Consider the following 15,041-nt stretch of genomic DNA (forward strand, 5'->3'; position numbering starts at 1 on the left):
ATCTTGTGTCTTCAATATTGGAAGCTTGGTTAATAATAATTTAAAAAAATAGAAGGATAAATTGTGTAACAACCTCCTTCCTTATGGAAATAGAAATCAAATATATCAAAAACAACAAAAAGGAGTCGTGACGCTTCTTCGTTTGATCACGAAAAGTATCGGTTCTTTTTGCCACCACGAGTGTGCATCTTTCTCTGTCTAGTAAAGATACATTTAAGCCCCGAGACCTGACAGCAATCAAGCTGATCACAAGGTTGTGCCTCTGCCCAGAGGAAAACGTCCCTTAAAATGGATAATCACTGGAAAAATCCTAGAAGGACAATGTTGACAATTTTCAAGATTTACTTGCTGGAGTCCTTTGAAATTCCTACAGGGTTTTCCTGGATTTTTTAGGAGTTTCTCCAAGAATTCCTGCAGTAATACATCCAGGAATGCCGACAGAGATCCCCCAGAGTTTTTCGCCAAAGTTTTTACTAGCAGTTTCCTCTAGGATACCCTTCAAAAAAAATTTTCCGAAATAATCTAGGGATTTATCTAGAAATCTCTTGAAAATATATAGCTGGTGCCTTTCAAAATTGTACCAGTAACTTGGGCAGATTACTATTACCCTTTCGGCTTCCGTTATCGGATATCTTTCGGATATTACATTCAAAGGAACACCGCCGCCGGCGGCGGACGATATTACGTCTGGGGCGAGTGTGGACTATGCAGTGGGCTCATACTTACGATAAAACGGAGCATAGTTAATTCCCAGAAAAGGCGCAATATAGCGACCGAAACGTCGAATGAAAGCTTAAGAATCCATTTTTGAGTTATTCCTCCTAAGACTGAACGCCATACCTCTCAACATAACCAACAGTCGAAAGGAATTGCTAGAACAGGGTGTCGACTCAATTTTGAAAATCAAATTCCCTGACTTTCCCTGACTTTCCAGTCACTTTCACTGAAAATTCCAGGTCATGTAAATCAAAGCTTAAAGGTGTCTGCTCATTAGATAAAATAAAATTCTCTGAATTTTCCTGGTTTTTCTAGTAGTGGTAAAATAGAAAGAAAAAAAAACAAGTAAATTGAAGCAGATTTATTTTTTCAATAAATTTAAGGCATATTTGCTGTGTTTCTTCAGAATTCTTCTACATATATTTAAATTTCATAATGAAAAAAATCTCAAAAATCAAATCCACCGAGTACTCTTAAAAAATCCTTCAGCAAGAGATTCATCCAAAAATTTTGCAATATTATTTCTGATACTGATGTAAATAAGTACAGTAAATGTTTTGGCAATATTTGAATGCAGTTTATAGACATTCCTAATTTGTCGAAAAGACGTTCATGAATTGTGTAACTTTTCATGGAAAATTCTCTAAGAGGTCTGCCACAATGTTGACAAACTCGCTTTGAACTCATTTAGATTTTTTTCTCGAAAATTCACCACACTTATTTTGTAGAAATTATGTCCCAAAAATATGTTTGAAAGCTCCATCAAGCGCTTCCGAAAAGCCGTACGGATTTTCTTGCTAAACTTTCAGATGCCTCTAAGCATTGATGGAAAATCTGTTGAATCCTAAAATAAGATTACAGGATGTCTATCAGGTTATGTTTCGAGATTCTTCTAAAACTAGGAATTACAACATGAATTTCACTTGAAGGACTTTTAGAACATTGATAATCCTGTCTTCGTTACATAGTTATCATCTTGAAATAGCTGAAACTTTTCAAATGTCTTTATGGAATGGATCAACCAGTATAAGAGAGAATGTCTTTTCTGATTTATTGTGCTTTTATCTTCTTAAGTCTCAATCAATTTGCAATTTTATTGGGATCTTTGGTAAACTCGTTACTTGATTCTTTCCATATTCTCATCTAAATTCTTCATGGTTTCTTTACTGTAGATTTAGATCTTTGAAGGATTTCTTGCAGAACGGCAAGATTTTGTTTTTTTTTTTCAAAGTTAAACCCGCAAAGGTATTTCCATCAAACATTTAAACCTGCTTATAATACTATCTGGTACGCATCATTGATGATATCGGATGTATTCTTGAGTTCTCAACACATATATTTTGACGTCCCAAAAAACACTTCAAAAGTTCATCGAAATTGTAAATTCACATAAATTTTCCATTGTGGTCTATTCGAGAACACTTCAGAAAACTTTTAAAAATCTTAGAAAAAAAAAAGTCGACAGAATGGTGTTTCTTGATGTTACCAAATCATGTTACGAGTAATCTGCGAAAACAAATAATTTGAATCCTGTAAGGACTATGCCAAAAGACCACTAGAGATGGCGTTTGGATTCGAAAGTTTGTGAAAGACATGCACAAGTCTGGTAAGGACTCGGCAAAGAAAGATTGCTAAATAATTTTAGCTAATTCATGAAAAATCCCGGCAAGAATCTTTCAGATGTCTTGTAAAATATTCCTTATAGACTTCACATAAAACTATCAAGAAACTAAATCATTAATATGCCAATACACCATGACTTTTGTAGGGTTTAGATATCACCATGAGGTAAAAATGCATTAAAAAGCTGTGAAGTAACTTGGGTATTCAGTTCTCTAGTGCATAAGGCTTTGATTACCTTAAGTAGTGCTTAAAGAACACTAAGTTGAAGAAGCAGACCAAGCTCTACTAAGAGCGTAGATCTAGAACGAATCAGGTGAAGAACTGCGCAATCATCATTTTTCCGAGATTCTTATTAAAGATTCAACAAAAATTTCTCTACAAAATAATAAAAATCATCATTGGTCTGTACAACAAATTTCTGGGCATCTTAAGACTCGCTAATAAATCTATTAGAAACCCATCAAGATACAGGAATGAGACATTTCAAAACGATACCACCAATGAATCGGCCGAAAACCCACCAAACATTACATTGAGTACAGCGTGATGTACTTTTAATTTCTAGCTTATTTGCTGTATTTAAACCGGACTTGTAATTTTTACATGAAATGAGTCTTCGTGATAAAATTCAGAACAGCATTATACTGAATACTACAAAAATCAGGATGAAGTTCATACATTGAGTTGATGGTAAATCAGAATCATGGATGTAATAGTTTAAAGAAACTATTCAGCTAGTTTTTTTTTTCAAATTCCATAGCTGTAGGAATATGTATAACTCAAAAACATCGTTTTATGATTATCGTAAAAAAATTTCCCTGACCATCAACAAAATTCCCTGATTTTCCAGGTCCAAAAATAAATTCCCTGACTTTCCCTGACTTTCCAGGTTTTTCCAGGTAGTCGACACCCTGTAGAAACAATTTTGATTTTTTTGAGAAACGAGAACTCGAAAGTTGAATAAAGATGCACATCATACCCGCAATGGAATTGGAAGAATCGTTGCACAATTTCTCAAAGAAATATTTTGAAGAGCTGATGAAATTCGTAAACGATTGCTGTAAACCAAAACGAAAACTTGCTCCAAATTCTTCACTAGTAGGATGTTAAGGTCAACATGACCCAGTCAGGCACGCTGAACGTAGACTACGCTATCGTGGTGCAAAAATTCTAACATCTTAGGAGGGTTAAACAAATATTTACTTTTCATAATTTCTAATTCAAGTGCCGATAATCATTCAAATATTTCGCTGTACACACTACAAAAATCATTTCCGCGCCAAATCCGCGCAAGGGCCAAATTCCATGGGTAAATCCGCGCCAAATCCGCGAAAATCGCGAAATCCGCGGAATTCGCGAAATCCGCGCTATTGTAACAACCCTGAAAAAGATTTGAAATTGGTTGAACAAAACGCAAGATAGGGTGACATTGGGTATTATCGGCAGGTTTGTTCTCTTCGTCATGGGGGGTTTTTGTCAGCCAAATTGCCTAAAACTTGGCCATATAATTCACATTGGTGTGAAAGGATTTGAGGCCAACTCTGAGTTCAATAGGTTTCAAAAAAACCCCCAAGACGAAGAGAACAAAACGGCCGAGAATAGGTAATTTCCCCTATTTTAATTTTAGTAAATTCAATATTTTTTAAAGTAGTAAAACTCGATATTGAGCTAAAACTCAAAAACTGCTCTACTTAAAATTTTTTGAAGCACGGTTTCGAAATCAGTGCTGAATTGCGCTTCAGAAATTTTGGTCGTTGACAAAAGTTCACGACTTTCATTTTATTTTGTAAACTAGTGTAATTGGTTTGATTAACATTGAGAAAACTGCTTTTCATTTTTTCGAAAAATGATGATGGATTCTTAAGCCTTAATGCATATGATCTTGAAAAATAACTTTTAATTTATAAATCAATGGATGCAAATTCAACTGTTTAAGACTCCTGTTGTTGCGGGAGGTGTTTCTTGGGACTAAACCGACTCTTACAGCAAACACGACATGTACTGTCTCAGTTAGCTAAAAAGCTAAACATAAAATTTATTAGTATAAATAAATACATTTACCTTATAATTAATACACTAACAATTTCGGTGACCTATCACGGGAACACCTCCAGGCTATACTAAAAATCCCTATTCAGTTTTATTATTTTGCTCGCCAAGTGTATGGCACTGAACCCCAGTGGTTCTCAAGTATAACTGAGGTAGCCTTAAAATTTAAGGTACGCAACTTTGCGTAACACTCCCCCCACGTAACACTTTACATCTGTTGAAGTTTTACAGTAATTAGGCTTAAATTTTAAATACGTGTACTAAGGAATACCAAATAATATTGAAATATTCTACACCACCATAAATCACCTAACAACAAGACTATTTTTTCTGTTTCATAGCAGTTTCTGTTCGTGTTGGACATCACAACTTCTCTTTACACTGAGCTAGTGCGGGCTGCATTGTATTGAAAAAAAGAATGCCGAACGGGTGCCTATTCCGACCGTTGCGTTCTACCAGCGCCGAAAAAAAATACTGCAGCTTTAAAAACTAGACGTGCTCACAACACTCACATTGGATTGATATGGATACTGGGCAATCGGAAGATTGCGATATATGTTGACTTGCAGTAGTCAACTCACGGTTTCCCTGCTCACTTATCCACTTTACCGTTGAGGATGCTATGCACAGAAACCACATCACGCATTGTTGTAACGATGGCTCCTGTTCGCGATGTCTGGTAGTCTTTCGTTCCGCAGTCATTTCAGGCAACTGCTCGCTTTGGCGGCTTACTGTGGATCCATATTGACGAGCGACGCATTGATCAATAGACTTCTATGCATCTCGCGGTGAAGTCTATTTTGAGATCTAGTCACAATGCCGGATCCCATAGCGCCATCAGAAAGGCGTTGATCGTTTACGTTCGCAACGAAATTCTTTTTAGTGTTGCGGGAGGTGTTTCTTGGGACTAAACCGACTCTTACAGCAAACACGACATGTACTGTCTCAGTTAGCTAAAAAGCTAAACATAAAATTTATTAGTATAAATAAATACATTTACCTTATAATAACGGGTGTCCACTAAATAACGAGAATGGTTTTAGCAACTGATTAAAAAATTACAAGCGCCCATAGAGAAAAGTTTTTTTATGCAAAACAATCATCTATCTATCCACAAAGTCAGCGTATTTTTTATTTTGTTTCAACTTATTCTGTTCTGTAGAAAACGACATTGAAACAGGTAGCACTAGTTAAGCGCCTTGGACGGCTCTACCGATTGCTAAAAAAAACCGTAAAAAAGTTAAAAGAAAACCTAAAATCTGTCCAGTTTTGAATGAACTCTACAACCTGGCATCCCTAGAAACAGATCCTGATGGAAATAGATGTAAACTAGCTAAATCAATAAGCATGAAATCATTTCACATCATTAAACGTACTTTTGCGTCATGGGCTGGATAAATCAATAGAATGCCGTGTAAAATATCAAATATTCACATCAAATCACATTTACACGTTGGACAACATGTAAATGGTTTGTTATAAAATAAAATAGCACACAAAAAGGCCAACAATGAACCGCAGTGCACAAATTACATTGACACGTTTTTATGATACAGAAAAATGGCATTTTTTGGAAATTTCAATAAACGTCATTTACGAGAAAAGGCTGCCATCAAAGCAGTAAAACCAGTCAGTATCCCCAATTTTTTTCCTATTGTTGTTTGAGTGTGTAGATGCTAAAGGTAGCTTGGAAGTCAATTATTTCAACTAACTATTTCACAGATGCAGAAAATGCGTGAAAGTTAAATTTTAAAAGTCGTACAAAGCAGTTGCTCCAACATCACTACACAAATATGCTGTACAAATTACTACGTTCAATTTTCTAAAATTTTATATTTTTCCATGAAAGTACAGTGTTAAACCTTTATGATAGATAGATTCAGATTGCCGTTTTTGAAGATCATATATTTTTAAGAGCACTTTGGAAGCATTCTCGTTATTTAGTGGACACCCGTTACACTAACAATTTCGGTGACTTATCACGGGAACACCTCCAGGCTATACTAAAAATCCCTATTCAGTTTTATTATTTTGCTCGTCAAGTGTATGGCACTGAACCCCAGTGGTTCTCAAGTATAACTGAGGTAGCCTTAAAATTTAAGGTACGCAACTTTGCGTAACACCTGTGTTATACAAAAGACCTGCCGTTGAACCAAACGACCTCACCCCTCACCTGACGATTGAAACCTCAAAATCCCTCAAACGACAAACTGTGACCAAAACTGGCTCGAACCGTATCAGTCAGCTACCTAGAAAATCCATTTGTCACTACAGAAGCATGAATGCGCTTTCAACGCCTTGCTCAGATCTCGTTCCTATCCCGCCGCAGCCGGCGAGTGACGACAATCTAGCACTGTACGAACAACGCATACCCACTATAATATTCTGTATTATATTTGGAAATTCGGATGATTAACACTGATGAATACCGAGACTTTATTACTTTGTAGAACACCGTATATTCACGTTCTCTCTGTCCGTCCGTATCTAACTCACACTTCGACTGACTACCCAAACCCATGACATACTATGTTATTCCGATACTACATTCCCCCTTTACTTAATCCTCAAAACGATTATTTCCATTTACATTAGTGATATAGTTTTTAAGGTACTGTGGAGTCTTCATGTCACGCCGACTACGTCGAACTGCTTCGGTAGCTTCCCCTACTCTTACATCTGCTTCGATGTTGTCGTGTTTCTCCGCTTGGCATTCTTCAACAAATCGCTTCAAGTGACCTACATTTCGACGATATACCTTTCCAGATTCCTTGGAACGAATTTCAGCTTCCGCACCTTCTCTGCTGAGTATGTCGAACAGCTCCGATCCATAATTTGTGGACAATTTGTTATCTTTAACGATACGCTTGGCCACAACAGTATCTCCTTCCTTCAGGTCACTTTTCTTGGCATGCCTCTGAGTGTTGGATTCTTCTGCTGCTTCGAGTTTCTTCTCCCAGTCGCGATCCCGAACATCTTCAGATACAATACCAGCTGGAAACTGTAGACTTGGCAGTTTATCCCTCAAAACCCTTCCGAACATCAGTGCTGATGGTGCAATTCCAGTGATAGAATGAGGTGTTGAGTTGTACATCAGCAGGAAACTTCTCAAGTCCCACTTCCAGTGTTTACACTTCTCTTCTTGACTTATCCGAAGGCGTTTCAGTATTGTACTGTTCATTCGTTCTACCTCGCCATTAGCCTGGGGCCAATATGGGGTTGTCTTTTGATGAGTAATTCCGTATTCTTCACAAAAAACTTTGAAGGGTTCACTGATGAACTGTGGCCCGTTATCGGACCGCATTGTTTCCGGAATTCCAAACCGACTGAACGTCTCGAAAAGTGCATTAACGGTCAATTCTGCTGTTATTTGTTTCATGACGATGACTTCCGTGAACCTACTGAAATAATCGACCAATACCAGCAAATAGTGTCCTGATGGTAAAGGTCCTAGAAAATCAATAGCCACATCTGTCCACGGTTTTTCAGGCATTTTTGTGCGAAGCATTGGTTCCGGCGGTCCCACCGCTGAAACTAAAGTACACGCTCCACATCTTTTAACGAACTTTTCCACCATATTATCCATCTTGGGCCACCACACCTTCTGTCTTAAACGCCGTTTCATCAAACTCATCCCTGGATGACCATCATGAGCACACTGAAGGACCTGATGTTGAAGTGATTCTGGAATTACCAAACGATCTCCTCTCATCAAGGCACCGTTAACATGATGAAGTTCTGCTTTGAAGTGTTTGAAATCCTTCAATCTGTCGGTCCAAGTATCAGTCAGCAACGCATCCATGAGTTCTTGTAAAACTTCATCTTGTTTTGTGGCTTCAATAACTTTCATGAATGTTACTGCATTTGGTATGGCATGTTCCAAAAGTTGGTTAACATATTGGTCCGCCGGTTGGTCAAAATATTGTGCCTTGGAAATCGATAAACGAGATAAAGCATCTGCTAAATTCGTAATTCCAGGCTCATATTTAATGTCGTAGTTGTATGATTGGATTCGGAGCACCCATCTTTCGATTCTGGGGCAAGGTCGAGATCGTGGTGTGAACAAGAATTTCAGAGCTTTGCAGTCAGTGATAAGTTCAAATTTGTTGCCAAGAAGATACAGCTTGAACTTTTCTACTCCCCAAACTATCGCCAATGCTTCACGCTCCGTTTGGAAGTACTTCTTCTCTAGGTCTGTAAGGGACTTACTCGCAAAAGAGATAATTCTGTTCTGGCCCTCCGTGTTCTCCTGAACTAATACCGCTCCCAAACCCTCTGGACTAGCGTCGACGATCAGTTTTGTTTTGTCCTTTCTGTCAAAAAATCCTAAAAATTTGGTCTCACAAATGGCCAGCTTTATAGTTTTGAATGCTTCCTGTTGTTCTTCCTTCCAGTGAAAACTTACTCCGGCTTGAAGTAACCTTCTTAACGGCTCTGTCCGGCCTGCAAGATTGGGAATGAATCGACCAACGTATGTTATCAACCCGAGAAAACTCCTCAACTCGGCAATCGTTTTTGGTTCTATGAAGTGTTTGACCGCTGCAATGCGACTCTCTGTAGGCCGAACACCTTGTTCATTCAGAACATGCCCCAAAAATTCAATCTCTTCTGCTCCGAAAATGCATTTGCGGTCATTTAACAAAATTCCATATTCCCTCATACGACCAAACAGTATTTCTACTCTTCTGTCATGCTCTTCTCGGGTCGAACCAAAAACGACCACATCATCCAAATAGACAATAACTCCCTCAAGACCAGCTAGTACTGTTTCCATCGTTTTCTGAAAAATCTCAGGGGCACAGCTTACTCCAAACATTAGTCTTTTGTATCTATTAATGGCGAGCATACGAAAATGCAGATAAAAATAAAACAAAAATCCAATCAATTTATTTGAATCCACTTGACATGTTGAACAAAATTACCTGTAGAGACCCGTTTTCGTTATGAAAGTTGTTATCGGACGAGATCTTTCCGATATTTCCACCTGATGGTATGCATCCTTGACATCCACTTTGGAAAAATATTTTGCTCCGCTGACCGAACCCAGAATTTCATCCACCAACGGTAACGGGTGAGTTTCCCGAATCACTGCACGATTTGCTTGACGCATGTCCACACATAGCCGCACGTCTCCAGAATCCTTGAGTACTGGTACAATCGGCGATACCCACGGCGATGGTCCGTTTACTTTTTCGATGATCCCTTGATCCAACAACAGCCGGATCTTCTCGTCAACTTTCTCCTCCAGTGCATACGGTACACGTCGATAAGCCTGTTGGACGGGTTGTACCTGATTGTCGATAGGAATTTCGACAGTCACTCCTTTAAATTTGGGAAACTCTGCTTTACTGGCTTGAGAAATATTCCCAATATCGAATCCAACTTTCAGCACGTGAAGCAATTTTGCGGTTTGATCACCCAGCAAACACTGTTGTCCCTCCTTAGCTACATAGAACTTCGCATCAACTTTCCTTCCTCCGCCCTCTATTTCTGCATCGAAACTGCCCATGATCACCATTGGTTTGTTGGAAGCATAACAGGTGAAATGTCGATCAATTTCAGTTGACATTTGCCGCACGTGTACCTTCAGTTGTTTCATCTGTTCCCAAACCTTCAGACTTATGATGTTCGCTGCCGCGCCGGAATCGATGATCATCGGTATTTCCACACCTCCAACTTTGAACAGGAACGTGTTCTTCCCCATGGCATAGAAAATGTAGTCCTCTTCCTTCTCAGCCTCCAAATCTTCGAATACTGCTCGGATACGCTTGGGAGGTACCACTGTCCGCTCTTCGTTGTTCGCTCTCTTCCTGCACTGCTTTGCGAAATGACCGGTTCCACCACATTTGAGGCATGATTTATCCTTTGCCGGGCAAATGTCCGCACCCTTGACGTGACCTCGTTTACCGCAGGAAAAACACACAGGTACCGAAATGCTTCTTTGGAAACCTTTTATCACCGATTGAGACCGGTTCACTAATCCCGGTCGAGCTTTCTTCACCGCGTCGTATTTTCCGGTCAGCTTCTTCGTCACATTACCGATATGATCACTCTGGGGAGAACGAGGTGAACTTACAAATTCCTTCAGCTTACGTGCACTTTCTTCCAAACTAGTACCCAGACCTTCTACCTCGCTCAGAAGTAGGTCTCTCTTTAACATTTTCTGTTTGAGTTTCGCAGATGAGCATTTTTCGACAATTTGATCTAATATCATTTCCTCGGGTTTGTCGTATTCGCAACGTTTGACCTGTGTTCTCAAACGTAACACAAAATCAGAAAAACGTTCCGATGGCCCTTGTGCTATTTGCCGGAAAAGGTGCCGTTCGTACGTACGCCGACGATACGGCTCAAAATGAGCGTCCAACTTTGCAATCGCCACGTCATAATACGGTGGATCCGATAAAACATGCGAAACTGTTTCGACTTCAGGCAGATTGTCATAGACATCCCGCAGATCTGAACCACCAAGATACAAAAGTTTGGAACGCTTATCATATTGAGAACAGATCTTTTCTGACTCAAAGTAGCACTCCAAATCTCGTTTCCATTTTGACCATGCCAACGGTAGCTGAGACGAGTCCAAGCTCGTCTGAAACACTTTGATTCGAAGTTCGCCACTGGTCCTATTTAAGAAAAAACAACCAGGCAATGCAAATACCTTAACGTTATTTCATATTATATGTACATTTTTTTTTTATACGCATCCTAAAACGGCATTAGCTCACACATCATATCTGTTTATACATTATTCATTTTTTTTTTCCATTAAAAATATTTAATTTCATAATTATTAATCAGTAACAATTTGTTAACAAACAAAATGAAAAATAAAAAACCAAATCTTTTTTTTAGTACATAAGTCATTTATGTGTTTTACCTGTTTCACTTCCGCCACTTATTCAAACCCGCTTTTACGATTTCGTCATTCATTCTTTAGCGAACCCGCTCTGACGAACTGACGATGCCGTCATTCAAAACCTTTAGCGAACCCGCTTAGACGATTCCGTCATTCAATATCCTTAGCGAACCCGCTTAGACGTTTCCGTCATTCATTTTCTAGCGAACCCGCTTAGACGATTCCGTCGTTCAAACCATTAGCGAATCCGCTCTGACGGTTCCGTCATCCAAAACATTTAGCGAACCCGCTTAGACGATTCCGTCATTCAATATCCTTAGCGAACCCGCTCAGACGTTTCCGTCATTCATTTTCTAGCGAACCCGCTTAGACGATTCCGTCCTTTAAATCTTTAGCGAACCCGCTTTTCTACTTTTGGCGAATCCGCCAGGTATTCAATTACCGCAAACCGGCACTTTTTTGTGACGATACCGCCACTCATCAAAACAAACATTTTCCATTCAAAATTTCATGGTTACATATATTGCTGTGTTCTTTTCCGCTCAAACAAATAAAAAAAACACATTTAACATATGAGTTCTTATCAACAAAATGTTTCATTGATTTTTTTTATTCACAATATATAGAAAACTTACCTTGACTTGTAACTCCCTTCTACACTTGGAATCACTGCACTCTGCTTTCTCAATTTTTCCAGTTTCTTTTCCACTCAATATATTTACAGTACCAAAAATATTCATTCACACTTGGTAAACAAAAACAACAAATCCATTGATAAAACTAAATCACTTGATTTGATCCAAATCAAAATTATTTATCAATGAAAGAAGAAACACAATCTAACACAATCGTACTTTTGTTTTGATTCATTCTTCTTTGATTTACCCTTTTGACAGTTCATCTTTTCCTTCTACCCAAGCTGTGTTACATGCGTTACCACTGTCATAGCTTTATCCATTTCGGTAACCATGAAACATTTCCAAAGCTCACTCAGAAAAGCTTCGTTGAAACTTTTCACAGTGGTTTCCATGGTGAATTTTCACCCGATTCAACGGTCAACAAATATTCTACAGAATGATGTGTGGCGATGGCGTTTTTACGAATTGCAAATTTAAACTTTTCAGAAACTTCAAAAGTACTTACATTTTCTCCTCGTCGCCAATATAATATTCTGTATTATATTTGGAAATTCGGATGATTAACACTGATGAATACCGAGACTTTATTACTTTGTAGAACACCGTATATTCACGTTCTCTCTGTCCGTCCGTATCTAACTCACACTTCGACTGACTACCCAAACCCATGACATACTATGTTATTCCGATACTACACCCACCACATCCAATTAAGGTATAATCTGGCTTCTTATCTTAATTACTCGCCCAAGTCGGTAGCCCAACAACAACACCTTCCACTATCCACCAGCATCGGCCGACTTCGTATCGGGCTTGCAAATCTAACTATGACGTTGTCGTCACCATTATTCAGAGCTGGGCAGCTCCGCTCAGTGAGCAACATAAGCCGGCGACTGTAGTGTGATTAGCAAAACAAACGTTGTTGGTCTTGTTGACGTGTTGATCCAGCCTTACACCCCTCTCCCGCTATCCAACCGCTGCGCCATCATCTCCCGCTCCGGCGGCACGTGACATTGCTGTTCCAATCTGGTCGTTCCAGAAATCCCTAAATGTAAACGTGACATTTTGACCAAATTTGAAATCGATTCCTTCCGCCCCCTGAATTGGTTCCGTCCGAAAAGAGCAAGTCATCGTCGGGGAACACTTTCTACCACTAATCCTATGTCTACACGAAGCGGTTTGGATCCTTTCTTGGTTTTCAATCTGAGCAAAACAGGCATGTTTGGCGATGAAGCGATTTGCCACGGTCACGAAGTCGGTCCAGCAACGGCATGATGTCGCCAAAGCTGGTTGATTTATAAGGAAAGTGATTACTGGGAATATAACGGCCCCTTTAATATTTTTCTGAAATTTATCATTTCAAAGTAGGTAGTTTTAGTTATACCCAGCTAACGCGAAGTCTTATATGTTATTGAATAGGATGCTAAAGTGGAGGTCATATGCATACATGCTTCCATTTAGCCGCGTGTAAAGTGTGCGTATATCGCCTTCACTTTTGCATCCTGTTTCAACATCATATGCGATTGTGTGTTGGCTGGGTAGTAGGATAGTTCCAGAATATTCCTAGTACAATTGACCTACCCAAGTAACATTTTAAGTTTTGTTCGGCTCTACAAGAGATCTTCATGACCAATTTTATAAAACTTGCAATAAAACTGAATCATACATCAAACCCTCTTTATAACCTCTTTAAGAGCATCTTCCGGCTAAGTGGACCACTCTCGGAGAGGTTTTGCAAACCGCATTAACCCTAGTCGCGCATTGGGGTCATTATGACCCCTAAATGTGCACTAGGTCAGCGAGGTGAGCGCAAGCTAATGCACGAAGACGGCTGTTCGAGTCCGTATGAAGTTGATCATCAATATTAACTTCTTTTCTCGATCAGCCTAGATAGCTGTGTAGTGGCGGTAGCGATTGTCTCAATTGGCTAAGAATAACACTACGGACCGCCTGTTCCGGTGGTAAGAATCCACCAACAGGTGACCCCGAATTCATGGTGTGATGCGGCTTTATGCTTACCGTGTAGAGGAATGAATGGCTAGGGGGGTCTAATAAAAACCTAACCGCTAACGGAGCCTGTGGAGTACCAGGGCGCCCTCCACAGTATGTAGCCCTTACTGCGCTAACCGGAGCAATGGTGCAGGGGACCTTGTGTTTCTCCGAGACAATCAGCTGCCCTTCTTTAGTCTCACTTGAGGCTAAATAAGGGCGGAATTATGAAGATGTTGTTAATTAGTTTAAATTTTCACCTATATGGTTTCGCATTATGCGATTTACACAGTGTATTCTGTGTATCCTCGGCTTTGGCGTTTTCCAATCGATACCGATTTGGTTTTATTGTTGCTGTTCTTTGTTGTGCTGTTGTTGCGAAGAGTTTAATCTTACCTAGTTTGGGTAGTGGCTACGGTTAGGATAGCTCAGATCAATCTTCAGCATAAAAGAACAGCAACGATCAATCTTTGCAGACTTATGCAAAATGGTACAGCCCAAGTGGCCTTGGTACAAGAACCTTACTTTCGTAAGGGAAATTTCTATCTAGGAAACCTTGTGAACCCGGTGTTTGCCACTTTCAGTAAACATGAAATGGCAAACTCGCGTGTCATGCCTCGAGCCTGTGTGCTTGTCAACAACGCAATAGTTGCTATACTCATCTCTGAACTAACCACCAGAGATGTATGTGCTATCACAATTGATGTATCTGTTGGAAACCTCAACAGGAAATACGTCTATTGTTCTGTGTATTAACCGCATGATGAACCATCCCCTACGGATGCTTTCAAACAAGTCATCGCATACTGCACTTCAAAAGGCCTTCCGCTAATTGTTGGCAGTGATGCTAATGCTCACCATATCATCTGGGGCAGCTCAGACATTAACTTGAGAGGCTCCAGTTTGATGGAGTACTTAAGTAGTACAGATCTTGCATTACTTAACATAGGCAACCGCCCAACCTTCATGGTATCTGCTAGAGAGGAAGTGTTAGATATAATGCTTTGCTCTAGCAGAATTAGTCACGAGCTGACCAATTGGCATGTGTCAGATGAAGAATCTTTATCTGACCATCGCTATATCTTTTTTCAACATTTGAATGTTACTTCGCAAACATTGCGTTTCAGGAATCCTCGGTCAACAAACTGGGATCTTTATACTGATTTGGT

The 15,041-nt window shown here is 39.5% G+C and overlaps 2 protein-coding genes across 10 annotated transcripts in view; one reads left to right on the plus strand and one right to left on the minus strand.

Annotated features, from left to right (window-relative positions):
- The window catches only part of LOC109401001 (uncharacterized), a 403,227-nt gene that overhangs the window by 309,166 nt on the left and 79,020 nt on the right, over positions 1–15,041 (plus strand). The gene's annotated exons all lie outside the window — the stretch shown is intronic.
- Positions 1–15,041, minus strand: part of LOC109428685 (17S U2 SnRNP complex component HTATSF1) — a 260,344-nt gene that overhangs the window by 105,716 nt on the left and 139,587 nt on the right. The gene's annotated exons all lie outside the window — the stretch shown is intronic.

Source organism: Aedes albopictus, chromosome 2 (genome assembly GCF_035046485.1).
Source record: "Aedes albopictus strain Foshan chromosome 2, AalbF5, whole genome shotgun sequence".
In the NCBI taxonomy this organism is placed as follows: Eukaryota; Metazoa; Arthropoda; class Insecta; order Diptera; family Culicidae; genus Aedes; species Aedes albopictus.